Source organism: Phoenix dactylifera, unplaced genomic scaffold, assembly GCF_009389715.1.
Source record: "Phoenix dactylifera cultivar Barhee BC4 unplaced genomic scaffold, palm_55x_up_171113_PBpolish2nd_filt_p 000100F, whole genome shotgun sequence".
Classification (NCBI taxonomy): Eukaryota; Viridiplantae; Streptophyta; class Magnoliopsida; order Arecales; family Arecaceae; genus Phoenix; species Phoenix dactylifera.
The window spans coordinates 19806-46902 of NW_024067682.1; the positions used below are offsets into that span (position 1 = coordinate 19806).

Genomic DNA, 27097 nt, shown 5'->3' on the forward strand with positions numbered 1-27097 from the left:
AGTCACAAATCCCTTCAACATATCTCAATTGAAATAATTTGATATTCTAGAGGCACCTCAACAGGATTTAAACCCATACATACACCTATCGAATAGAAAAGGACCAACATTTCGGGCTATGTTTCAGTTGATTTCAGTGGGAGCTTGTAATCATTTGCTTCAAAATATTTGTCTGCAGGAAGTGGGAGCATAGACAACATCTTAACGCCAGAAAAGCTCAGCAGATGCGGTAGTGTTGGCAGCATCAGCTTCACCCTTGTAACACCTAACTCACATGCCGTCATTGAGAGTCCAAATCAAAGCTTGGAATCAACAATTGCTTCACTAGAAGTGGAGATTGCTGACTCACAGATGAAGTTCCCTGCCCTCATTTCAGAACTGAGCAGTTCCGAGCCTTCTGGATATGTTGCAGACATGAAACAACTCAGTCAAAAGCTCGAAGGCATCCAACTTTTGTTGACAAGATTAACAACTCTGGTTTAGATTGGTCTGCAAATTGCTGGTGTACAGGATCAGGATAAAATAGATTTTGTGAACTTGGCACTTCTTTGTGTACATATATACGTATGTTGTTGAGTTTATACAAGGCTGTAATAAACAATGGGTGACCTACCTTGGGAAATTTTGTATCTCCTAAACATATCATCTTGTATCATTTTTATCGAATTTAAGAAAAAAATGAAAAAGGAAAAAGTATTTTGTTATTTTCAATTATGGTTTACATCATCAAAAGAAATCTGATAATATTTGCAGTTGCTCTGTAACGATCTCCAATTTCTTAAAATTCTCAAATTCTGCCCTGCCGTACTCCTTTTCTTCCTTTCTTCTCATCATTCCAACAAAAAAAAAAAATGCTCTATAACGATCTCCAATTTCTTAAAATTCTCAAATTCTGCCCTGCCGTACTCCTTTTCTTCCTTTCTTCTCATCATTCCCAAAATAAAAAAAAAAATGGAACTCATGAGCAGAAAGCTGGAGCCTGTTCCACTCCTCTTCCAAAAAGAAGTCCCAGGATCCATTTGAAGAGGTTACAGACCTTGCCTCTGGCCATAATTTAGTTAGAAATCGATGGACTTGATGCAAATGTAATATATGTCTGATGAATCAAAAAGGGTCTTGCTCTTATTTCAAATAGAATCCTTGGCTTCCATCAGTAAAAGTCTCTCTTTAAGATAAAGTAGGCTTCTTCTTGTACTTCAATTAGAAATTTGAATTTCATTAATCTCAAAGGCTTCTTTCTATAAGGAGTCCTAGGTTCTATATGTAAGAGGTCATGGACAGAGCTTCAACCCTTCTTTTACATGAGCAATCCACCAGATTACTATCATTAGATAGCCTCTCCTTGGCATCTCGAAGAACTGCTTCTTCAAGCGTTGCTCGGAAAATAGAAGATTGTGTATCATAGAGCATCTAATTGATATAGTATCAATGATCTCAAACATTTCGAATTCCAAATAGAGAACTTCCAAGGGATCAGATGGTTTTAAGATTTAGTAACGAAGTCATGACAGCTTAAATTTTTAGCTATAAATCAACTAGCAGACGTTGATCATGGATCATCCTAAATTTGATCTATTTTCTGAAAAAAAAAAAAAGACCTAAAAGAATACTTCATGAAGGTTTGAATGCTGATCCAATTGTGGATCCTTAAAATGCAGTCCTTTGATTTATGGTCGTTATGCTACAAATTGCATAAATTGAAGAATACATCTGGATCATCAAATATTTAGAAGATTCAACAGTAGATCATCAAATACAGAGCCACGGCGAGCTGGTTCAGTGGTCCCAAAAAACCTGGTTGCTTGTCAGCTTTGCTACTCAAATTTGTATGGAGAAATATCATAACTAAAACAGTTGTAGGAAAAATGCAAGCCAATAAAGGTAAGGAAGAAATGGCAGCAAAAACAAAGTGTCACCTTAAAGAGGTAATTAGAGGTGGGTATTAGGCCGGGCCGCCCATGGCCCGGCAGCCCGGCACGGCCCGGCACGAAGGCGGGCCGTGCCTGCTACAGTAACAGACCGTGCTAGGCACGGCTCATAAAAGGAGGCCGGGTTGGATTAAAGATTTCTGGCTCGCGGGCCAAGCCTGGCACGGCCCATAAGGGCCTGGGCTGGCACGATTCGTGGGCTAAGCATGGCACTGCCCACGGGCCAGCCCGGAACGGCCCATAAGGGCCTGAACCGGGCCCGGCACGGCCCACAAGGGCCTGAACCGGGCCCGGCACGGCCCACAAGGGCCTGGGCCGGGCCAGGCACGGCTCGTCCCACTCCTCTCGCTTCATATCTCGCGCCCTCCCCACTCCCCACCTCACTCTCCCCCCGCTCCGTTCCGCTCCACTCCCTGCCGGCCTCCTCCTCCTCCTCCCCCTCCTCCTCCTCCTCAAAAGCCCACCATGGATAACCTGAGGAAATCCCCTCTGAAGCCATGGAAGAAAGGCCCCCACCAGAGGCAACGGAGGCCCCCAGAACGCCACCTGCGAGTACCGTGGAGTGAGGCAGAGGACATGGGGCAAATGGGTGGCCGAGATCAGGGAGCCCAAGAAGCGCACCAGGCTCTGGCTCGGCTCCTTCGCCACCGCCGAGGAGGCTGCCATGGCCTACGACGAGGCCGCCCGCCGGCTCTACGGCCCCGACGCCTACCTCAACCTGCCCCACCTCCGTTCCAACATCAATTCCACCATCACTGGCAAGCCCCCGCATAGGTTCAAATGGTTCCCTTCCAAGAACTTCACGTCCATGATCCCCTCTTATGGCCTTCTTAACCTCAGTGCTCAACACAACGTCCATGTCATCCACCAAAAGCTTCAAGAGTTCAAGAACACGAGATCCTCTTCTTCTTCTTCTTCTTGTCGTAGTTTGTTTCAGAGTTTGGAACAACCACCACCGGCGGCCCCAGTTGAGGAAACTCTTTTGGAAAACTCCAACATGAGAGTGGAAGAAGCGAGTGTCATGCCAGAGAAGCCTCAGATTGATCTGAAGGAGTTCCTTCAGCAACTGGGTGTGCTTAAAGAAGAGGAGAGTAAACCGGAGGCCGATGAGGGTGCCGAAAGCTCGGTAATGGCTGTGCCTACGCAGGAAAGCAGTGGGGTGGCTTCGGAGATGGTCGGTTTCGACGAGGCTGACTTCAATTGGGACACGTTGGTGGAGATGCAGGCTTGGCGCGACCACTCGGTCATCGAGGATGGCGGGTTGTCGGTCGGCAATTTGCATGCACGGCTGTTTTTTTTTTTTTTTTTTTTTTTTGGGACAGACCGGGCCGTGCCCGGCAGTCTCGTGCCTAGCACGGCCCGTGCCGGGCCCGGCATGGCCCACCACAATACGGGCCTAGGGCCGTTCCAGGCTTAGCTTTTAGATTAAGCGGGCCGTACCAGGCACGGCCCGTTTAGTAACAGGCCGGGCCAGGCACGACCCCGTTTGGTCTGTGGCCCGGTGGGTCTGGGCTGGGGCCGGGCCCGATGCCCATCTCTAGAGGTGATTGAATGAACGAACGTATTCCATCCAACATTCCTGGATGGGCATATACTGACTGAAAACTAGGGAGCAAGGAGAATGTTTATACACTTGTCCTAAATGATTTGCACTGCAATCATATAATTGAGCATTCTCTAATTTCTAATTTATCCATTTAGCAATTTGCTGCTCTTCAGACCAGCTATCCCATAAGGCCTAATTAACTCATCCATCATAATCTAAACAAACATGAAAGCATTTAGAACTTCATTGTGAACAAACATGTGAACTGCTGCAGTATCTTCCTTCTTCTTTTTTTTGGTACATCGGCGACTCACACAATGGGTGTGAGTGTAGTCAATTAAATCAGAAAAAGCAGAAAATGCAAAGTAGATGGGATAGAGTTGTGACTATCCTAGATAATACATCCGGAGTGATATGCCTGCATAGAAAGCCACCCAATCCGTAGCACAGTTGGCCTCCCTGTACGCATGAGTAACCCGAAATGCAATACATTCACCTAGTAGACGCCGAATATCATGGATCAACCGTATCCCCTGGTCGGACTGCCCGGAACTCAGAATCTCCTCGATCACCTTGGCGGTATCTCCATCAAGGATGATGTAATCTGTACCCAGCACTCGTCTCGCATAGGAGACGCCCCCCAAAGTGGCTCCGACCTCAACCCCGGCAACAGTCTGGGTCGAAGATGCACCGGCCCCCCGGCCACCACTAATCTGGCCTGCTGGTTCCTGATGAGAAATCTTGCACCACTGCATCCACTCGTCGTGCCACGGCCGTCCAATCTCAGGAGACGAGCATGATCCTGGATGCTACAAGAGCGGTGTCAGAGCCCCAGATTTTTCTAGCCAACCCAAGGGATGACAACGCAGAGATATCAAGGACCTTCGTTGCATGTCGTAGGGCCCTATCCAACCACCGCACTCGGGTGCGCACCTCTATCTTCAAAGATCCAGGCACTTCTGTCCAGCCAGCGGCGGTAAGCCAGATAAGCCGCCTTAATCTCCTGCTCCAACTGGTTGGGCCGCCGAGAGGACCCCACTATAAAAGATCAAAAAATTCTTGATCCACTGCCCACCCATCATCGATTTCTGATCGAATCTCCGATTTTCACCAAAGGAGTGCGGGAGCATTCTCTCACCATAAGAAGGAGCGACGTCGGACCCACGCGGAGGACAGATGGATCCCGCTGGATCCCCAAGCCTCAAAAGCTTGCGGGCTCCAGAGAAAACCGGCTACCAACCTGGTCGCAAAAACCTCTCGCCACTCAATCAAGGAGTGAATCCCCAGACCCCCATATTTGGTCGGCTAGCAGTTATCCTATGCAATAAGTGGACGCCGCTTTTTTTCCCCTGACTCTACCAAATGAAGTCTATGAACCCGTGCTCCAGATACCGTAGTATTGCAATGGGCATCAAGGTGTTAGATAAAAATAAATAGGGATCGAGCTGAGAACTGACTGCACTAAGTGATCCATCATCACCACCATCATTGTTAGCCAAGTGCCTATAAGCCAAGAAAAGAACATAAATTTGAACAGCCATGATAGCCCACAGCTACACCATCCACACGCTGTCCTCCCAAGTCAGATATTCAATTGCTGTGGAAACAGGCTGATTAGGAAGGACTCGCATTCTCTGAAGTAAACCTGAAGACACAGATGTCAAGGAAAAGAGGGCCTGTTTTAAATTCAAAAAAAGAAAAAAAAAAAGCGGTCTATGACTCCCAAGTATACTAAACTTCACTATTAAATCCATAGCAAATTCCATAAGGCTTCTATTATACGTCCAGATTCGGGATAAGGTGATTCTCGCTGATCAATATGTTTAATTTTAAAATTAGAATATGAAGGAATACATTTAGAGCCCGTAGCCGCACTATAACATCGAGTACAAGAGCAGAGGCTACAAGAACACAGGAAGCACAAAAATGAGGAAAAGATGTCGGCTTTCGGAGACGAAAATCTGATCCAAGCGGTGCAGCTACTTCTACATCATTTAGATACAGCAACCCTGTTGTACAAGTACTGAAAGCGAGTTAAAGTAGGACCTGCACAGCTAGCGCGACAAATAAGTTATTGTGGCTACTTTCCTGGGTAGCACATGATCATATGTGATAGAACCACAGATAAGACTTTCTTCCAAGTAACAAGCTGAAATTATGGATGGAAGACAATAAATTGTTCTACTCATTCTAGCTTACAGACAAAAGCTAAAGTCGCGCATTGGTTGCAAGGAAAGAGTACCTCCAAATTAATGGGTCGCATCATGACTGAACTACATCCAGCGCCATATTGAGCCATCCTCACAACAGTAAGGATGGTGCTGTAGCAGAAAGACCAGTTTAGAGGTTCCCATGGTCAAACTAATATATACATCAAGAAGGTGAACCTATGATCTTTTAAGGATGGATGTGCTCAAAATCAATTGAAGCATAATGTACCGATATGATGTGGGTGTGACTTAAGTACCTTCCATCAAAGGACAGTGCTGTCTGCCTTATGGGAGATTACATTGAGCATGAGCTAGTCTGCAACAGACTGATTTGTCAGCAAAGTTGCGTGCATAATAGGAGAGATACAGCAATAAAAATAAGAGAGATTGTGTTAAAATAACAAAGTTAGAGATCATAATAACCTTGCTATGAGAACAGGTGGCGCTGGACTGAAAGCTCCCAAACATAAATCTTTCCTTCCCGATTTCCTGCTCCAGTGGAAGTTGTTACCCAGTTTCATAATATCAAGATCACCCAACAACTGCTCAACGTAAAACATTTAATAAAAAGAAATACTTTGATATAAATCAGATAATATGGATGTATTATGTCAATAATATTTATTTTTGCTAAGTCTTATTTTTTGCTTAGGAAATATTAGTTTCTCTAGAAACAAGATTGGTCCCCCGCTTCATTGTGAAAGCGGATGGTGGATGAGCAAATTTCCGAACTCATTCTCTCTTCTTCTGGAACCTCTTCTTGAAGGACCAGGAGAAGGAATTTCTTGATTGTAGTACGAAATCTTCTTCCGGTAATGTAGAGGAAGAAATTAAATGCCTATTATTTTTAATTCCTGAGATGGCACGCTGATGATGTTGAAGCTTGGTGCTCATAGCTTCATTTTCTTCCAAGAGTCTCATGCATTTCTAAAGAGTACTGGATTCCTCACTGGGCCAAACAGAGACTGAAAGGATAATCATCATTAGATTCACTACCAATACTCTTATCCCAAAAGCTTTCATTGAGATTTGCTCTATTTTTCATCAAAAAAAATGAAGTGGACTAAGCAAAGTACTAAAAAGTATTTTTGCACTCAATCGAGTAAGCTTTCTTACAAGTTAAGATCAAGCTTGATGATGCTTCAAGGATTAGAATGCTCAATTTCCTGGTACAAGAGTTCTGACTTCAGTCATTCTTCTTGTTATTTATTGTTAGTGGTATTGTCAAGAGTCACGCAGACAGCAGGTTTGTATTCACAGGGCATGACAAGCATAGTTATGTTTTGTAACCATAAAGCATAGGATATTCAAAAAGATGATCCCCCATGGTTTATTATGGTGCCTTAAGCTTGGTAACTTACTACTTGTGTATCATGTGATCACGTCAGTTTAAACTTTTTCTAGAGCAAAAAAATTATTTGCAGCGGAACCATGTTTTGGGGACCGCCAAAACTGCTTTTATGTACATTCTAAGAGTGTCTCATCACCTTGGTCCATGCAATGTGCATTTTAAGATGGGTAACAAGAAAGAAAGTTATGCCCTCAGTATGTTTTTCTATTAAGGGGGTAAGTTGCCAAATTTCGGATGCCCCTTGATCCAATGATTAAGATTAAACATTAAACCGTGGTTCTTATTGGCAAAGATGGTGCAAATCTAAACTTTCAGTGGCCACTAACATATTTGATTCACCAATGGGGCTGACTAGTTTGTGGGTCCAAGAAGGCACCAAGAAAAGCTTTGGGCAAAGAAAAAGTAGTGGGAAAAAAGGGGCAAAAAAGGAGAAAGCAAGTAAAAGGAGGAAATAAAGAAATATACAAACACAAGTAAAGAGGGGAAAGAAAAGAATAAAACAAACAAAGAAGGAAAAAAAGAAGGGAAGGCAGGCACTTCTACCAGGTCAGATCCTCCCATTGTTTCTCCTCATCTCCATCTATTGGTGCATCCTCATTCTTATTTGTAGCCAAATCTCAGCAGGACATATGGTCCATCAGATTTAGCTCAATCCCTTTAGGTTTAAAAAAGCATGGAGCGGTGCAACAGAAGTTTCTCGAGTACTAAAAATATGCTGGTCAGTGCCCCTTCTCCAGTTTAGGGCTTAGAGAGGCCCATGAGTCAAGCATTAAATGCCACATAGAATTCTATAAAAAAAATGCAAAATAAAACCCAGAGCATCAGATCCAAATCAAAATTCAGACTGTAGCCTCTTGTGGATTTTACAATGATACAATCCATATATTGGGCCTACATCGTCTAATATAGCTTTCATGTATTAATAAATCTCTCTTGGACCAGGACTTTCGCCTCTTTAGATGGCATGCCCACAAATTGCCTTCTAATACATGGTTCCCTTTTACCTGAAAATTTAATGGATAAAGGCATCTCTTCAGTCCTGTTTGCAAATTTTTCATTTCAATCTTCCTTTGGAATTGAGATGTCTACTATGAGCTACTTCCTTACTGGATTACTATGGTTATATTTATTAAAAAGGCTGCACAACGGACATCTAAAATCAATACATATTGGCGAAAGATTTGTTCTAGGTTCATGCAATCCTCTCAATTAGTTCCATCACCCACTTAAACTATAATGCCATATTATAAAAATCATACATAAATTGATAAAACTCTAAAGATTTTCTCAAATAAGTCGTTAATCTTGAAAGTCGAAACGTATGAATTACTTGACAAAGTAATTGAAGTTCCAAAGCAATCAAGCATTGAGAGATTTGGAAAATTTGCAAAGAATATAAATTGGAAAAGTGGACCGTAAGCTTGTAAGACTACTTGCTAAAGACTGATCTAAGCTTTTCAATCATATCATGGATTTAGTTCGAGCAACCAGCATATAGAAGTGCACACCATACAAAAGATTTTGGGTTGTAATACCGTCCATGGACCATAGAAAAGACCTTGCTACTTACTAACTATTCTTCTGGCAACGTTATTTGGAAAAAAAATTTAATACAGGTTGGAAACTTATGAACCCTCGTTGATACTACATAAAGCCAATCAAAGATGGCATCAATTGTCAGTGTTACGTACATATAGATAAAGTAGAATAACTCTTCATAGGGGCCTTGTGGATTCATAGCAACTTGCTGGGGCAGGCTAGTCCAGCTGGTAATAAGTTATACAAAAAGCATGCATCGATAAAAGCATAATATATTCTCTATATAGTGTTTGCCAAGTTGCCATGTCCAAATTCTTGTACACACATTAAAGCTCATGTCACTTGTCCATGCAAAGTTTTAGTACCAGGTGAGATACTGGGGCATCCCACTATCACAAGAGACAGGGAACCATCCCTACTGACAAAATGGAACGAGTTGGGGAATGGACTGGGATTGGATGAGACATCCACCATCCTGAGTATAGATATGCAAGGCATCCCATTCCAAGGAAAAACCCAAGATGACACATCCAATAGTATTTAAAACCATGTTCTACTTGGTTCAAAGAGGTTCGAGTTTGGGTCCCAAACCAAGAGGCCAGACCAACCCCAAATTTGCATTCATTTGGGTTGGGCACATCTCAACCTGGGTGGTTCGAGTCAGTTTGGCAGGCCATGTTTAAAACCTTGTGTCCATGTAAACATTATTTTGTCACAAACTCTTTGTATAGGGAAAGGGAGGGGACCGAAAATGTGGGACAGAGGGAAAGGGACTAGAGAGCTAATCTTACACCCATTCTAATTCCCGATAATTTCTACATGCCTTTGATGGTCATAAACAAAGGTCTACGAGGCTATTAGTTGTAATAATACAACAGTTAAACTTATGAGCATCTCATGAAATATTTTTCCCAAAGATCTTGTTAGATCTTAAATTTTGCATCTAGAGGATAGTGCATGAAGAAAATGACGCAAGAAAAGAATTCTTTCCGTAAGTTTTGTGCATGTCAAAAAAAAGTTCTGGATTGATTTATAGACTTATTTAGCATTTATTAGGTACTTAATGAGTTTAACTCATTTGATTTGTCCTTTGAAACAACAAAGCAATTCTTGGGGAAAGTTTGGGGTCAAAAATTTAAAAATACCTTTGTGGTCATCTCCCATAAACCATAATATGGAAGAATAAAATAAATTATTAGATTATAAGGAGAAAAGGCCTCTATTAAGGGCCTAGCATGTTTTTTATTTCCCTATTATATTCTCCCATACCATTGTCTATGTCTCACATGGTTAAAAGAAGGTTGTTACAGATGATTTTGGAATGAGACATAGAGAAATGTCCTGGCTACTTTCATAGGGAGGTCACAACTACATGGTGAAGGAGGAGGCAGTATATAGAAGTGGTCTAAGAGGAAGAGGTAAGAAGAAGATATGGTCTAAAATTGCATCTGATTGTAATAAAAGATGCCAAATTTATAACATTCTAATGTGAGTACAAATGGTGAGATCATTGTTGCTATGAATAGCCTTGAAGTAATAAAATGGAGGAAGAAGTGAGTACTTAATGTTATTACCTTAAAATCATTGCTGCACTTCCAAGCTTGTCAAAGGGGACATTAAATATGTTATTCATCAGCAGCATAAGCTTAAACCTACATAGGAAACAAATAGCCTCTCGCCTGGACACTTGCAATCTTTGACTATATAACAAGGCAAACACTTAGAGCCTATTAGAATGTCTGAATAGATGATCCACAGGATAAACTCAATGCATGACAAAAGTTCAGGTAACAATGATGACAGGAGAGATTCTTTGCAATTAGGGAAGCCTCCCAATCACACAATCCAGAAAGCAGGGATGCTAGATTCATTGTAAAAGGGTGCTTTATGGCCTCCAAAATTTTTCTGAATTATGTAATCCAAGGATTTCTTAATTGGGAAAGCTCCAATCCTTTCTACCAGTAACCCTTCTCATGTCAAGTCCATATAAGGACTATTGTGGATCCAAAACAGCCCCTTAGTGTTCTGTTTTGCCACCCTTAGTTGTCTTATACACTACATGATGCTTCATATCATGAAACCATGCTGGTATCAATTTTCAGTATCAGTTCTAACACGCTAAGCGGTGGCATTAAGCCTCAAACTACATCTTTAGTAAAAGTTTTCTACTCTATTGACCTGTAGAAACTGAATACTAATTTCATGCATTTGTCCATGTAATATATGTATGTACCCTTATATAGATGTAAGAGGTGCAGATTGGTTGCCATGTCAAATTTTTCTAGACGCATGTTATCTCTGCCAAATTTTGGGATGATATTTTGTGGTTCTGTACCTAGAAATTGTTACTGAACATTCCTCATCCCCAACTCACGAGTTTCTTCCCTCTCCATGTCTCCCTCCAAGCAAAAAGAAAAGAGAAAATGAAAAAGAGAAAAAGAAACTACTGATACACGATAACAAATAATAAGAGGTTTTTCGACATGAGAAGTCCAAAAAGGATACTAAAAAAACATCCAAATGTTGGTATATGATCCACATTTTTATCAGCGAAGTTATATAAGAATGAATGCATCGTAGCAAATTATATCATACAAAATTTTGCATAATCAAGGATAGAGGTTTACCTATTGCGGCTGCATTGGTAGTGAAAATCACAAGAAAATTTGATGAACCAGATATCACATTCAGGCACAGGGTATTTTTTGAAGAATATCAACAGCTCCCTGAGAAGAATTTGCTAACAAAACAATTAGATCTTACAGGGATAATAGCTCTGAACATGCAGAAGAAACAATAAAACCACTATTGCTTGCAAGAACAGTAACATCCATGAATGAAGGTAGTAGTATGTAGGTTGCATATATAATTAAATACATATATAGGATTAAGAACTATAGAATGTCAGTTACACAAAAAAACATGTGGGAAATGAATCTGTGGAATCTTTGGTGCTCAAGTGCCCTTGGATAACAAGAGCTACCCCAGAACCTCACCTCTCCAGGACTTTGTTCCCTTGGTTTTTTGGCTCCCACAAAACATTTCATTGTCAACACTCTGCAGTTTTCAACCAGAATATATCAGTATACCTTGAAACTCATTACATAATTCACAAGCTACAGCATCACAAACACTAACTGCAGAAGGATGTAAACCAACAAGTCATACGAACAATTAGTCAAGCTAAACTGGATCAAGTATATAAATCGTGAATTATGATAACAATGTCATAATTGTTCTCCATTGGATAAGGCAAACTTCTATCGCACACGAGATGATCTAGTGGATACAGTTGCTCCATATAGTAATATTTATTTGCACATGTCAGTCCTTATTTTACATAACTGAATCAATTTAATCATTGAAGAACTAACTCTTAAGAAACATCTATAACAAACAAAGGATTACCAACAGAAAATCTACTATGCTTTACAGAAACATTCAAATGTGAATTAATTGCATTACACTTTGATAGGACATGCTGATTTAGTGCAAGTTTCTTACCACACATTGTTTAAATAAATTGGATTGCAACTTATAGGAAGCCAAGTATGATGGATTTTAAGGCCTGCAGAAAGCCAAGGGCAGACCAGGGGACCCTCACATAGATTGGAGTGCAAAGACCCCAAATCCAGTCAGATTCCTTTGAAAGTTAAGAGCAGCCCTCCCCCTCAAAAAAACCAAAATCTGATCTCCTTTATATTTTTGGCTCTCCTATATTTTTGGTCTAGTAGAGCCATCCCACCTATCATACCAACTAAATTGGTGACTTCTTACCTAAAGTCTTGACGATTGATTTCATCTTAATCAATACAGAAAGAACAGGACACCATCTCATCTCTAGTTAATCCTGTCATGAAGTAAACATCCTATCACTGTCAGACATCCTATAAATCATTCAAAGCCTCCTTACACATTACTTTTCTACTTTATGTGCTTGATCTCAGAAACTCCAAGCATTTATCTCACCCAAGTGGCTACCTTTTTAGTTTTTATTCATTCTCTTTTTTTTCAAAAATACTTTTCATTCACTCTCAAGCTAATGACTAATAGAAGATCAGGGAAGAGTAGTAAACGAGTTAAAATATAAAAATCTTGACAAAACTAATTTAAATAAGCATGACCTCTGGGATTTTAACCATCTACCAAATTGACCTTTCCTTGAATACTTGAGCACATCACATTCCTCATGGTATTTCTCCCATGGTTTGCTCTATCAAAATGACTGAAAAATAAAATCTCATGCAAAGACTCTCTCTCTCTCTCTCTCTCTCTCTCTCTCGCGTCTACTGCAATATACTATAGCACAATCTATGCTAAAATCCTTGCAACCTTTTTCCAATTCTTTTCCCTCTAATAGGAAGAATCTAAGGAAGAACAAAGGATTAAGGTGACCCCTAATATTCTTCATCTTCCCCTTTTTAACTTAATGAATTATTATGTTCAATCATTTGTCATTGTGCATAATGTCAACTTAGCCCTTCAAGTGAAAGATCAGAATTGAAGATCTTCTTGATTATTAAATTACTGAAACTTGTGTAGATCATGTGAAAATATTCAAATTGATGCTATATTGTAAATTAAATATAAAAGGCAGACAATATAGAATTCATTTACTGTTAATCTATACTACATGATAACGCTTGAACCATTTGAATTCAAAATTGGTCTCCCATGGTTAATCTGGAATCTGTATATCAGTTCTTCTATTTAATTTGTAGCAATAAAAATATCATATATGACAAAAACCCCTAATGAAAAATCATGTTCCCACCCTTGCAAAAAGCATTCATAATATATATATATATATTATAATATATATGCTAGACTTGGCTAACTTGAGTAGATCTCCACTCAAATGCAATCAGATCCACATGGACAATGAGAATTTCATATTGATGACCGAGCTATTGAATGTGTCCTACTACTTCTAAATTGCGTACATACAAAAAATATATGATTTGAAGATCCTAACCCATGCATCAAAGCCGCCAAAAAATTAGATAGTCTAAATAAAATTAAATTATATATAATTTTTTAATAACTTGATGCATAGGCTGGGGTTCCCCAAATTACAATGATTTTTAGTGTGGCAAGCAGTTTTAGAAATAGCAGATCACATTCAATGGCTTGGATCATCGATATGCCCATCACCCAATCTAAATCTAACCAAACTTAAGTGGAGATCCACTTGAGCGAGCCAAGTCCAGCTCTATATATACCTAATCATATATTCACACTAAATAATGTTTATGTATTCACTTCTCAAATTACATACATTTGCACCTGCACAAACACATAGAAAACTTATATACCATGTCACCAAGTAAGCTATAGACAGATGCCACCTTTAACATATGCTAATATATAACTAGCTTAACTATAGCACTCCTTGCAAATGTTTTATTTAATTTACCAAGAACAATTCTAGCTAGATTAAATCTAAGACAATTTGCAGAATTAGTCAACTAAGAAATAAGAATATACTCTTACACTACATGAGAAGAGATACTCACCTTTGACAAGACAAAATCACCAAGCCACCGAGTGCAGTCAACATAGTTGGAGTGGACTGAAGCTATGAACACCTGCAGTGATAGCAGTTAAGTTTTTTATTGAAACTACTAATTAGCTCTAACCAATTGTCATTTCTTTGTCTTCTGATTGATATTCATAAAAGATTTCACACTCACTGGAAACTGCACATATTTTGTGGGAAATTTTGATGGAAGGTCAGTCCATGTAAATGACTTTTCAACATATGTCCAGAAACTCTGCACAAGGTAGTTGATGTCATGAAATCTACTTAATTAGAGCATAGACAGTCACAAGGATCAATTCAAATCACTTGCCTACCTTTCATCGACCAAATTTTAACAGTATTATCCATACCACAACTTGCTATGCGGTAAATATCAGAGGGATGGAAGTCCTACAAAACAAGATTGTGCTTACATAGTGAATACTTTATATTCATTCATTGGTTTATATTGGTATAAAAACTAAGTCTAGATACAAAAGAAATACAGTAAAGTAGGTTTTCACTGAACACCACACTTACAACACTCAAAACTTCATTCCGATGACCTCCTGCCCCAGCAAATATCAGTATACAGATTCCAGTGTGCACATTCCATAGGCCTAACTGATTCATCCTATTTTGGAACAAAAAAGAGAATATATCATAACATCAAAACTATGTCAGAGTATAATGGCATTTAATTATGACAAAGCAATATGCTTATCTACCTTGCTGGCAGACACCACAAGTGAAGGCTTCAATGGTTGAGTCCTTATTTCATTTACCGAATCCCCATGACCAACAAAACTCTGCAAACATTTGTGCATCACAACAGAACATCTAGTCCAATAATTCTATGCTACATCAGATTTTAGATCAAGATCCACAGTATCAAAATCTGGCACCAATGCCGGTAGGCCAGGAGCACGGTATGGTACACCCCCGTGCCATACCGTGCCATTCTAGCATGAACCAACAAGCAAACCAGCAAGGGAGGGGGAGAGGAAGAGAGAGAGGAAGAGACGGAGGGAGAGGGAGAGGGAGGAAGGGAGGGAGAAAGTGGGAGAGCATGGTGGAAAGAGAGGGAGAGGCGAAGGGAGGGGGAGAGGGAGAAGGAAAGAGAGAAAAAGAGAGAGGGGGGGGGAAGAAGAGGGGAGGGAGAGAGAGGGCGGCAATGAGCGGCAGCCGCCGGAATAGGACTAAGGGAGAGGGAAGAGAGCTTTCGAAGCCCTCTCTCCTCCATGTGTTAGAACAGGGGTCGCCCCTGTTTCGAAAGAAAATTGGGGCTTCCTCCCCTTTTTTATAATTTTTTTGATTGTTTTAAGTGAAGTTAGCATTCACTGCCGACTTCACTTATTATTCTCATTTTCTAAATTTTTTTAAGTGAAGGCAGCAATAGCTACCGTCTTCACTTAAAAATATAAAATAATATATAAAAAAGGGTTGAAGCCCTGTTTCCTTTGAAAGCCCTCTCTCCCCCCTCCCTCGGTTTGTTTTGGCGACCACCGCTCACCGCCACCCTCTCCCTCACTTCCTCCCTCTCTCTCTCTCTTCTCCTCTCTTTCCTTCTCCCTCCCCTCCCTTTCCGATTTCACAATTTTATTGCCAGAACCATCTTGGTCCACCGCCAATGCAGCTCAGTACAGCCCAAACCGTGTGGTTTGGGATGATTCCGCCTTCCTTGTTTCAAATCCATTCAGCTAATATAAATCATATGCCTTTTGTAAACATGAAAGGTTTAAAAGAGGGATATGTTCTAAAAGGTATCTTAATCTCATGGATAATAATAGATCAATGACTTAAAAAAAAGGGATAAATACATAAATATCTGTGTGTGTGTGTGTGTATAACCCATTTGGCAGGCAAATAGAAATTGTCCTTCAAAAGACATTTGAAATATAATAATCCAAATTGAAAAGGATGGCATACAACCTTATGTATCTTCTCGGTGCCGGCATTTATGACACGAATGATCCCATTGCTTCCGCCCGCCACTAAAAGTGGAGTCCCATCAAGATCACAAGCCCAACTCAAAGTATAAAATGACTCATCCTTCTGAACTACAATGAAACATTCCCAATCATTAGAAAATACATAAGATCCTATACTTCCTAATCAACTCTAACAATTGCCCCAGTACACAACCAATCGGTATTCAAACATTCATATACCCGGAAATTTAGATACCATAGAATCTTTATGACTGAGACCCAAATTACAAAAGGAATTCAAATCACATAACTTCATACACTCTATTACTATATCAATCAATCAAAACCTAATAACTAGACCTCTCACAAGATACCTTTAGACAGCTGTCTTTGATTTTAAGAACTTCAGCAAATTCCCAAGCGCGTAAATGATTGACAATCAGAACACAAACAATATGCCAACTGATGGTACCGCAAAATCCAATTACCAACCAAAATCAAACAAACATTAAAAGCAAAAGGACATTTTTAATATTTCTTTCCAATCACTATTAACAACGAGACCAATTGCAAGACATCAAAGCTATAGAAAACATACATCCTCATCAACATACGCTTGCAGCACAGCAATGAGACCCTGTTCAAGGCAGCGATAAACAGTCACCTGTGACAAAACCATAATTTCCGAAATTAGACGTATCAAACCATAAAAAATCGAAAAAAAGGGGGAAAAAGGCCCCGTTAGACGAGCGAGCGAGGGGGAGAGAGAGAGAGAGAGAGAGAGAGCAGAGAGGAGGATTAGAAGAGTATACACGGTTGCCGCCGACGGTGGCGAAGACGTCGTAGTAGCGGGCGTCGATGAAGTTGAAGGAGATGGCGTAGAGGGGGCGCTTGCCCTCGTGAAGGCGGTTGCTCACCTTGTACTCCTTCTTCTTCGCCGGCGTCAGCGAACCCACCGCCGCCTCGCACCCAAGCTGCCCGCTCTTCGCCATTTCTCTTCCCCTCTCCCTCCCTCAAACAAGTGGAGAATTTTCTAGCAAAAAAAAAAAACAAGTGGAGAATACTTTTCACCAACAGTAAGGTCAGGAGAAAGTAGAATATTTCAACATAAATGGGTGAGGTTCAATTTGGTCTATGACTCGGACTCGGACCCTATGATCACGGAAGTATGGTGAGGTAATAGCTCTCCGCAATCGTGGTTATTTATTATTATTAATATTTAAGACTCAGAGATTGTGGTTTGTGGACATTGAGTATGAATATATCTAATAAAATTAGAAAATAAAATATCGTATAAATACGTAATATAATTGGGATACCTCCTTGTTGGCGGTCCTGAGCCGGCTCTGCCTCCACCTAGGGTTGAACCCCCACGTCCGCTCGGAACCCAAAAAGAAAAACCTTTTCTTCCAATCATGAATGGACGTCGGAGCACCCTGGAAAGAGCGGCCGGCCCGCCCAAGGGCGATATAGAGCCACTCCCCGTCTCCCGGACTGGACTTCAACATGAAGAGCTGCCGAAAGACATTCGCGGAAGTCGGGATTCCGTATGCCATGCACAAGGACAGGAACCCGATAATCGTCCTCCATGCGTTCGGAGCAAGTTGCGCCGGGACGAGTTGGTACTCCCCGAGCAACTCGTTCACGAACCCATGGAGGGGAAACCATAGGCCGGCCCAGAGTGCCTCCAAATACGCTCCGATCCGACCCACGGGGGGGGGGGGGGGGGGGGGGGGGTTCGTCACTCGATCTCCCAACCCGGCGGGTTCCAAACGGACATGCCGGGAATAGATCCGGAGGTCGCGGTCCACCGACTCCAAGTAAAGCCAACTTGTAAGCATGTGCGACAAAAGAAGCGAAGTGCTGCTCCAGAGCGACAACGAGCAGCGGCCGAGGAAGTCGACAAACTCCTCAAGGCCGGCTTCATCCGGGAGATATCCTATCCAGAGTGGCTCGCCAATGTGGTTCTCGTCAGAAAAGCTAGCAGAAAATGGCGCATGTGCGTGGACTACATCGATCTGAACAAAGCTTGCCCGAAGGACAGCTTCCCACTTTCCAGTATCGACCAGCTCGTAGACTCCACCTCAGGACATGAGTTGCTTACATTCATGGACGCCTTCTCAGGGTACAATCAGATTCGGATGGCGCCGGAGGACGAAGAAAAAACGGCCTTCATTACTGACAGGGGTACCTATTGCTACAAAGTGATGCCTTTCGACTTAAAAAATGCTGGAGCAACTTATCAAAGGCTGGTCGGCTGAATCTTTAAAGACCAAATAGGCCGAAACATGGAGATGTATGTCGATGACATCTCAGTAGATCTAGGGTTCTTCAAGTCCACTCAAGTCCATGGACTTGGGCCCTGCGATTTCAATCACGTTCGTCACGTAGTCAGGCATATTTGCAAGTCCCTAGATTCGGGTCCAAGGTTCCCGCTGCTCGGACCCCCGACCAGCGATATCGCTGTATTTGGGTTCGAGACACTCGCCTGTCTTCGGGCTCATCAAGCCTTCGAGCTCGGCACAGAATCCTGCCGAGCCCTAAAACCTGAGGTCACTAACTTGGCTCAAAAGCCAACTCCGTGAGTGATAAGTGCTAAATAATACATAAATTAACCTCTTTCTCCTAGCACTTATTATTATTTTAACACACATATTTCGTAAATTTAACCATAAAATATGTGTTACCATCATTGCATAAATTATTAGAAGTAATTCAAGTTTGATTGATTTTATTGGTTATGTCCAATATATGCAGGTCGAGTCAAACTTATTTTCGGATGATCCCTGAACCCGAATAACACGCACCCCAGTCCAGCCCCACTCCCCTGTTCTTTCACATCCAATCGAGTTCAAACTTTCATTATGTTGTACTATCTGGTCATTTTCACATCCGCGATTAGCTATTCAAAGTCTTCCTAAAATTCCATGTGCAAGCCATCCACATATCAAGTCTTACACATCATCTCCCTATTCTTCCACCACATCTCAGCCACGTCATGACGTCATCCCAAGACTTTCCAACTCCCGTGTTCCAAAATACACAGCCGGAACAGAGCCGAGACCCACGGACCATTTTCTTATCCGAACCCCATAGGATTCCAAACAACCAAAGCCACGTCTTCATCCGGATTACTTCCCAGCCGAGATCCTCTTAGGGCTCGTTTGGTTCGCGGGAAGCATTTTTCTTCCTAGGAATATGATTCCTGGAAAACAAATTCCTAGGAAGAGGATGCCTAGGAAAGTACGTTTGGCATGTTTGGTTCACCATGGGAAAGTGACAAATTTCCAAGGTGCTTATGTTTGGTTGGCCATCCACTTTCCTAGGAAAGTTATATATAATTCCTATTATGCCCTTAATAAAAATTAGGTTTTTAATGCCTCTTTAATGCTTCTTTAATGCTGAAGGGACTTTTTGGAAAAAAGTAAAAATGGAGTGATTCCCGCCTCATGGGAAAGTAACTTTCCCATGTTTCTCATGGGAAAGACTTTCCCATGAAATGTGGGAATCACATTCCCATGGGAATACAACTTTTTCTTCTCTCTCCTTTGAAAACTCCAACCAAACAAGAGGCATCTCATTACTTTCCCGTTGACCACACTTTTCCCCCTTCTTTTTCCGCGAACCAAACGAGCCCTCAGTTCACGCTCGCATATCATCTCCCATCCTCTCCTATCCCGAGTTATTCTCTGCTTCCGAATGAGAGTAATCTGCCATCTCCCACGTCCCAGCCATCTTCCGGACTGATTCCATGATTCAAACTTCCATAGCCTTTATCCCGTATCCACCGTTCGCAGCCAGTCCCCTGCTCCCTACCCGCAACCGTCCGCATGAGATGCTCCACGCACGTCGATGGCTCATCACATCTCCACGGATTGCGTCTCAACCAAATCCTAAATTGCTTCCTAGCATCCGTGATTCATGGATAATTCCCAGCTCCCCTGCATTCACGACAGCCATCTAGAACCAAGTCTAGATTAGTATCTAAACTTCTCCTCCCGTCCGTGTCATCTTCCCATCGTTTCTTCATCACAGAACCAACTCCAAGCTTCATCCCGTTGTGACCTCATCCTTATCCTATCTCCCAACCTCCCTCCGGATCACGTTCGTGATTTAGCATCATCCCGCATCCAACCGGATCCCCGACTTCAGCTTTCTCCAGCATCACTCTCACCGTTCCAAGGATCTCCTGTATCCCATGAACAAAGCCTAAGCATCCATTCCCTTCTTTCACGACCGAATCCAATGAATTCCAACTTTCCTCCCAGCATCTGAGATCTTCTCAGCCTCCATCCTTACCCCTTCTTCGGATTAACTTCATCGTCCACGGCTTGATCTCATGAAATCCCCAACGTCAAGATCAGATTTCTTCCTCTGCTTCGGAACAGAGCTTCCAGCCGAGATCCTCTCAACGTCCAGCCTCTCGCATCCCAGCATCTGGAAGCCAGCTACCCATTCGAAGATCCAATCTTTCACGGATTGCATCCCAGCAAATCCGAGCATCCATGCCATCCCATGCATACCGCGGATCAGCGGCATCGGCTCCCTCCATGTGTTCTTCCCAACTTCCAGAACAACAAGTCAGCAAGCAAAGCTTCTCCAAGGATCCGAATCAGATCTACAATGTTTTCGGATCACTTCACGTCCATAGAGCGAGTAAATCCAACAGCTCCTATCTGCAGAACAAATCCAAACATCCGTGGCCCTCTCAATGAATTCCCTCATCTCAGCCGTAAGCAATTAGCCCCCTGTTCCAACGACCGGATGAGCTCAATCTCTGCATCCTTATCCTTGATTCAAAAGAGGGGAGGAGAGAGAGGTGTGAAGGCTATAAAAGGGAATCGATGCATGAAGACGATGGCATTCGGGGGGAGTGAGCCAGCTGATCCCATCGCTCTTCTCAGGTTAAGTTCCCACAAAAATAAGAAAAAAGAGAGAGAAAACTTTTGGGTATTCCAGGAATAACTTCCCATATAGAAAAAATGAAGTGTTGAGAGGGAGTTATGAAAGTCGCCAGAGGAAGAAAGAAAGAAGAGCTGGTCGCGATGAAAGTCTTCTCCACTGCTGCGGCTGTTCAATTCTCCATGCAGGGCTGATCTCCTCACTAGGGCTGGATGCAGCCCTAACAAAGGGCCAAGGGTTTTGTATTTTTTATTTTTATTCTTGAAGTTGTATAAACTTTATTTCGCTTCTAATGAATATTTTATTTTATCTCATATTTAATTTCTATAATTTTAAATATGAAGTTTATATAATTGTTCTTCATGATCACTAAGTAAATATAAGATAGTCCATGCTTAAGGAAGATGCGATGTGCTGCCACCTTAGATTAGGGTAGACATTTCATGCCAACTAAAGATGGATTATGCCTAAATTACTTTTGTGAAATTTTATTCAAATGCTTATTAGGCTTGTAGCCAATTTGCATATTAATTCAAGAATAAATTAAAATACAAATAACCCTTGTTCTAATGTTAGTGGTGAATTTCTTGCCTTAGGTTTCCCTCAAACTGATAACATTTTAATTACATTTTTAATTAAATTTCTTAGTTTAATTTTCTTCACAAACTCTTCTTTTTAAATATTTTTTTATTTTTAAGAAAACAACTATACCCCAATCCCTGTGGATCGATACCTGTAATCACTATCCTACCAGATACGTGCTATTGCGTGGTCTTTAAAGTTGACTATCAGTGAGCTCGGACCTCTAGTGGTCGAAGCGGATTGTCGGACCCTCCCGACTTAAACAGGTCTAGGTCCAGGCCCGATACAAGTCCCCAAGCTCGGGAGCAAATTTCGCCGAGCTGCCGATATTAGTCAAACTAGGGTTCACCGACGGGTGGTGCGCGCGGGGTCAGTGAGGTCAGCCCGCAATTGACCCGGCAAAGCACCTCGACGCTGGTCGGGGCTTTATTTAAGCATTCGATCAATGCAGGAACGAATGAAACAACATAGGTATTGATTAAAATGTACCTTTTGTACTGTCGGAGTCGAGCATCTCACGCCGAGGTCGGCAGCCTTGCTCCTCGGCGAGCTTTTGAGGACGCTCTTTTGCTCGAGGTCCGCTTTCTGGAGACGCCAGCATATTAGGAGAATTAGTCGCCATCGGAGATTTGTGTGGGAGTTGCTTTGTTGTCATCCATGAACATTTGTTGCCGACCACGAACGTTTGTTGCCGACCACGAACATGTTTCCGACCATGAACGTTTGTTGCCGACCACGAACATGTTTCCGACCACGAACGTTTGTTGCCGACCATGAACATGTTTCCGACCACGAACGTTTGTTGCCAACCACGAGCATTTGTGGCCGACCACGAACATGTTTCCGACCACGAACGTTTGTTACCGACCACGAACATTTGTTTCCGGGGGGCCGCGAAGGTACTACCCCGTCATCCCGAGGTTGAGGGAGCTCGGGCTCACTGTCGACTCATCGGGGCATCCCGACCTCAGTCGAGGAGGCGCTACGGGGGGCCGTAAAGGTACTACCCCGTCTTCCCAAGTGTCGAGGGGTCTGGGCACGCACTGTCGACACTCGAGGCATCCCGAATTGTCGGAGGATCGTACGCAAGGTCGAGGGGTCTGGGCACACGCTATCGACCTGCGACGCTTCTCGAGGCTGAGGGGTCTGGGCACACACTGTCGGCACTCGAGGCATCTTGACCTTGGCCGAGGTATCGTACGCGAGGTCGAGGGGTTTGCGCACGCTCTCTCGACCTGCGATGCTTTCCGAGGTCGAGGGGTCTGGGAACGCACTGTCCACCTCGGGGCATCCCGACCTTAGCCGAGGTATTTGAGGGAGATCGAGACCGAGCTCGACATTGGCGCTCCAAACTTTTCGCTAAGGCGTCTGGTTTTGCCCGGTGCTAATTGTAGTATCCAAGCAGGGTCGTGTATACGAGCTGGGCCGGGTCGTCTGAGAGTCACGAAACATTTAGACATCAGGAGAAACACAGCATAATTAAACAATTGCAGATAAGTTATTGTAAAAAGGTAAGACTTATGCTCCAAACAGAGAACCCCTTGGGGTTCTATTGATAATACACCCGGAGGTTTTTGGAACTCCAGCTTCGTGGAATAGGGGTTCCGTCGAGAGACTCCAGCTTGTACGCCCCAGGTCGCTCGACGCGGGCGACCCGGTAGGGTCCTTCCCAGTTCGGAACCAATTTTTCTTGCTCGGTTGGCTGAGAGGCTTCAGCCCTTCTGAGGACGAGGTCCCCCACTTTGAAGGATTTGACTTTGACTTTGGCGTTGTAGTATTGCGCCGTCTTTTGCTGGTATCTCGCCATGCAGACTCGGGCGGCTTCCCTTGTCTCCTCAATTAGGTCCAAGTTATTTCTGAGCTGCGAAGAGCTGGAGTCGGCGTCATAATGCTCTACCCTTGGGGAAGGGAGCCCGATCTCCAATGGGATGACGGCTTCCATTCCATATGTCAAATTGAAGGGAGTTTCGCTGGTGGGTACACGGAACGTGGTCCGATAAGCCCACAGAACATTGTATAGGTCTTCGACCCACTGTCCCTTGGACTGGTCAAGCCTGGCTTTGAGCCCCTACAAAATAGTACGATTCGTTACCTCGGTTTCTCCATTTGTCTGAGGATGCGCGACCGAGGTGAAGCGGTGGTCGATGCCGAGCTCGAAGCAGAACTCTCTGAAGCGAGCGTTGTCAAACTGGCGGCCGTTGTCTGATATGAGGATGCGGGGGAGTCCGAATCTGCAGATTATTGACTTCCAGACGAAATCCCGCATCTTCTGCTCGGTGATCCGGGCGACTGGCTCGGCTTCCACCCATTTAGTAAAATAGTCGATAGAGATGACCAAAAATTTTCTTTGCCCGGTTGCCAGAGGGAATGGCCCTAGGATATCAATTCCCCATTGGGCGAATGGCCAAGGAGAACTGATCGAGGTCAACGGGGCCGAGGGTCGGCGTTGGATATTGGCGTTCCTCTGGCACCGGTCGCATCTCCGGACAAAGTCTAGCGTATCCTTCTGGAGCGTCGGCCAGTAGAATCCCTGCGTAGAATCTTATGCGCCAATGCTCGGCCTCCCAGATGATTTCCGCAAATCCCTTCATGGACTTCACGCATTGCATAATCCGCCTCTGTCGAGCGGAGGCATCTAAGGAGAGGAGAGGTAAAAGATTTCCGATAAAGCTTGCCTTCATACAATATGTACCGAGCGGCTAGACGCTTGACCCGGTGAGCCTCGCGTTCATCACTGGGGAGGACTTCATCCTGCAGATAGCCGATGAGCTCGTCCATCAAGCTCGGCTCGACTTCAATGCAAAGGGCTGGCTCGGGTTCCTCCGTGCTGGGCATTTGGAGATACTCCAGCACTGCTGCTTTGGGAAGCTCGCTCATGCGAGAGGACGCCAACTTTGACAGTTGATCTGCTCTGAGGTTCTCCGACCTAGCAATGTGTTGGATGTGGAAAGAGCTCAGAGTCGAGGTGAGATCCCGCACTTTCCGGAGATACTCCTGCATCGTGGGCTCTCTGGCTTCAAAGTCACCCAAGATTTGGTTCACAACCAGCTGGGAGTCGCTGAAGACCCTTAGGTCCTTCACTTCCAGCTCCCTTGCCAACTTGAGCCCGGCGATGAGTGCCTTGTATTCCACCACATTGTTGGAGGCGGAAAACTCGAGGAGTAAAGCCTGCTCGGCAACCACTCCATCTGGACTAGTGAGGATGAGGCCCGCTCCACTACCCCCCGAGTTCGAGGAACCATCGACGTGCAGAGTCCACGTCGACCTCGGGGTCTGCTCCATTGATGCAGGCTCAAGCTCGGCCTCGTCTAGCACAGTGCACTCGACTATAAAGTCGGCGAGCACCTGCGCCTTGATCGTCGGTCTGGGTCGGTACTCGAGGTCAAACTCCCCGAGCTCAACGGCCCACTTTGTAATTCAACCAGCACGATCTGATCGTTGCAGGATCTGCTTCATCGGCTGGTCGGTCAACACGGCCACCGTGTGAGCTTGAAAATAGGGCCGGAGTCTCCGAGCTGAGACGACTAGGGCAAAGATGGTCTTTTCCAGCTTGGAGTTTCGGGTCTCGGCATCTCTCAGGACCCGGCTAGTGTAGTATACCGGTCTCTGAAGCTTGCTCTCCTCTCGGACCAGGACCGAGCTCACTACAATCGGAGAAACAGCCAAGTACAGATAAAGGAGCTCACCCTGCTGAGGCTTCGTGAGCAAAGGAGGAGAAGCGGGAAGACGCTTAAGCTCTTCAAAAGCTTGCTGGCATTCCGCCGACCACAAGAAGTCCTTCGGCCGCTTGAGAGCTGCGAAGAACGGGAGACAGCGCTCGGCTGACCGAGAAACAAATCTCCCGAGAGCTGCAACCCGTCCCGTAAGCCACTGCACCTCTTTAACTGTCCTCGGGGGCACCATCTCTTGGAGCGCTCGGATCTTCTCGGGATTGGCTTCAATTTCCCGTTGGGTGATTACGAAGCCAAGGAACTTGCCCGAGGTGACTCCGAATGCACATTTTGCGGGATTGAGCTTCATCCGGTGCTTTCGAAGCGTGGAGAATGCTTCATCGAGGTCAGTCACATGATCCTTCGCCATTCGGCTCTTCACCAGCATGTCATCGACATACACCTCCATGTTTCGGCCTATTTGGTCTTTAAAGATTCGGCCGACCAGCCTTTGATAAGTTGCTCCAGCATTTTACAAGCATTTGGCTCTCCATACTGCTCGGCTTCCTCCACTGGCCTTTTCTCTTCACGCCGGTTTCGCACGAACCGGTTGAGCACTCCTCGGCGGATGAGTGCTTCGATTTCGTCCCGGAGCTGGAAGCAGTCCTCCGTATCGTGGCCATGGTCCCGGTGGAAGCGGCAGTACTTCTTGGGATTGCGCCAGGCCCCGGGATCCCGCCTCGGAGGCGGAGGCCGAAAATAATTCCGACCCTCGATCTCCATGAGGATCTCAATCCGAGGGGCGGTAAGGGGAGTGTAATTTTCGTACCTTCCATTGGGAATGCGGGGACCGCTTCGACCAAGGTCCCCACCTCATCCGAGATCTCCACCGCGGTCCCGTATAGTGGAAATTAATACTTGATCGTGTGAATCAATACTGTTACTCTAGGAGATTAGGCCGAAGTTCTCAAGTCATCATGGAGTCATGCCATCATTTGTAGCCACGCAGGTTTGCCATAAGAGGCTTGGTGTCCGTAGACAGCAGAGGCCATACGCCTTAATTGTTGAGTAGGCTGAGTGCCTGCAGGGGCCATGCGCTTTGATTGTTGAGTAAACCGGATGCCTGCAGGAGTCACACGCATTGATTGTTGACGAAGGCAAGGCGTAGTTTTTTTGGTCGCGCTGCGGGGGATGTGACCACAGCGCGCAAGTCGGGCGTCTTTGGGTTGGTAGAGCTGCTCGGATGCTTCTCGGCCGTTCGTGCAAGCATGGCGACTTATATTTTTCCCCCAACACTCCCTATTACTCCACCATAAATTAGGCAACCCAGTCTCTGATACTATTTTACTCATGATAGATACACCTGATCACTAGGAAGACATATTTTCTCAAACTTCTCCTGGTATCATGCAGGTCCATCCAATCTTTTCTCTTTGGTTGCTGATAAGTTGGAATAAGTCTCCCCTTGACATGGAATAAAGAGTTTCCGATCAAAAGCCCACATTTATTGTTAGCCAAAGAGAATAACACTATTAAAAATTATAGGGGGAGGGATGAACTAGATTTAACCCTTAAAATGAGACTAACCGTTTATACTTCTAGTTATAGCTGATTACGGGCGGGGCCTCGGCCCAAAACTTTATTCATTTTAATCAAGCTTCGAGTCAGACCTATTTAAAACTTGATTTCTATGCCCAATCCTAGCCCATGATCAGCTCTATTCCCAGTATACTTTTTGTCACTAATTATTATACGGAATAACATCTGCAACTAAACAAAATTCTGAGTTATCCCTTGAATAAAAGAATCTTGAAAGTATATCTAGCAATAATAATAGTAGCTATCCCTCAGATCATATTGGTTCAAGGATAAAAAAAAATGGGAACAGAAGAAGATATGCTAACCGATATAGTTAACCTACATATTGTTCTAATTTT

The 27097-nt window shown here is 43.7% G+C and overlaps 2 pseudogenes; one reads left to right on the forward strand and one right to left on the reverse strand.

Moving 5' to 3' along the window:
• The first annotated feature begins 2393 nt into the window (after window positions 1-2393).
• On the forward strand, window positions 2394-3663 carry LOC120104776 (annotated as a pseudogene).
• Window positions 3664-5218: 1555 nt separating this feature from the next.
• Window positions 5219-17085, reverse strand: LOC103698554 (annotated as a pseudogene).
• Between the last annotated feature and the right edge of the window lie 10012 nt (window positions 17086-27097).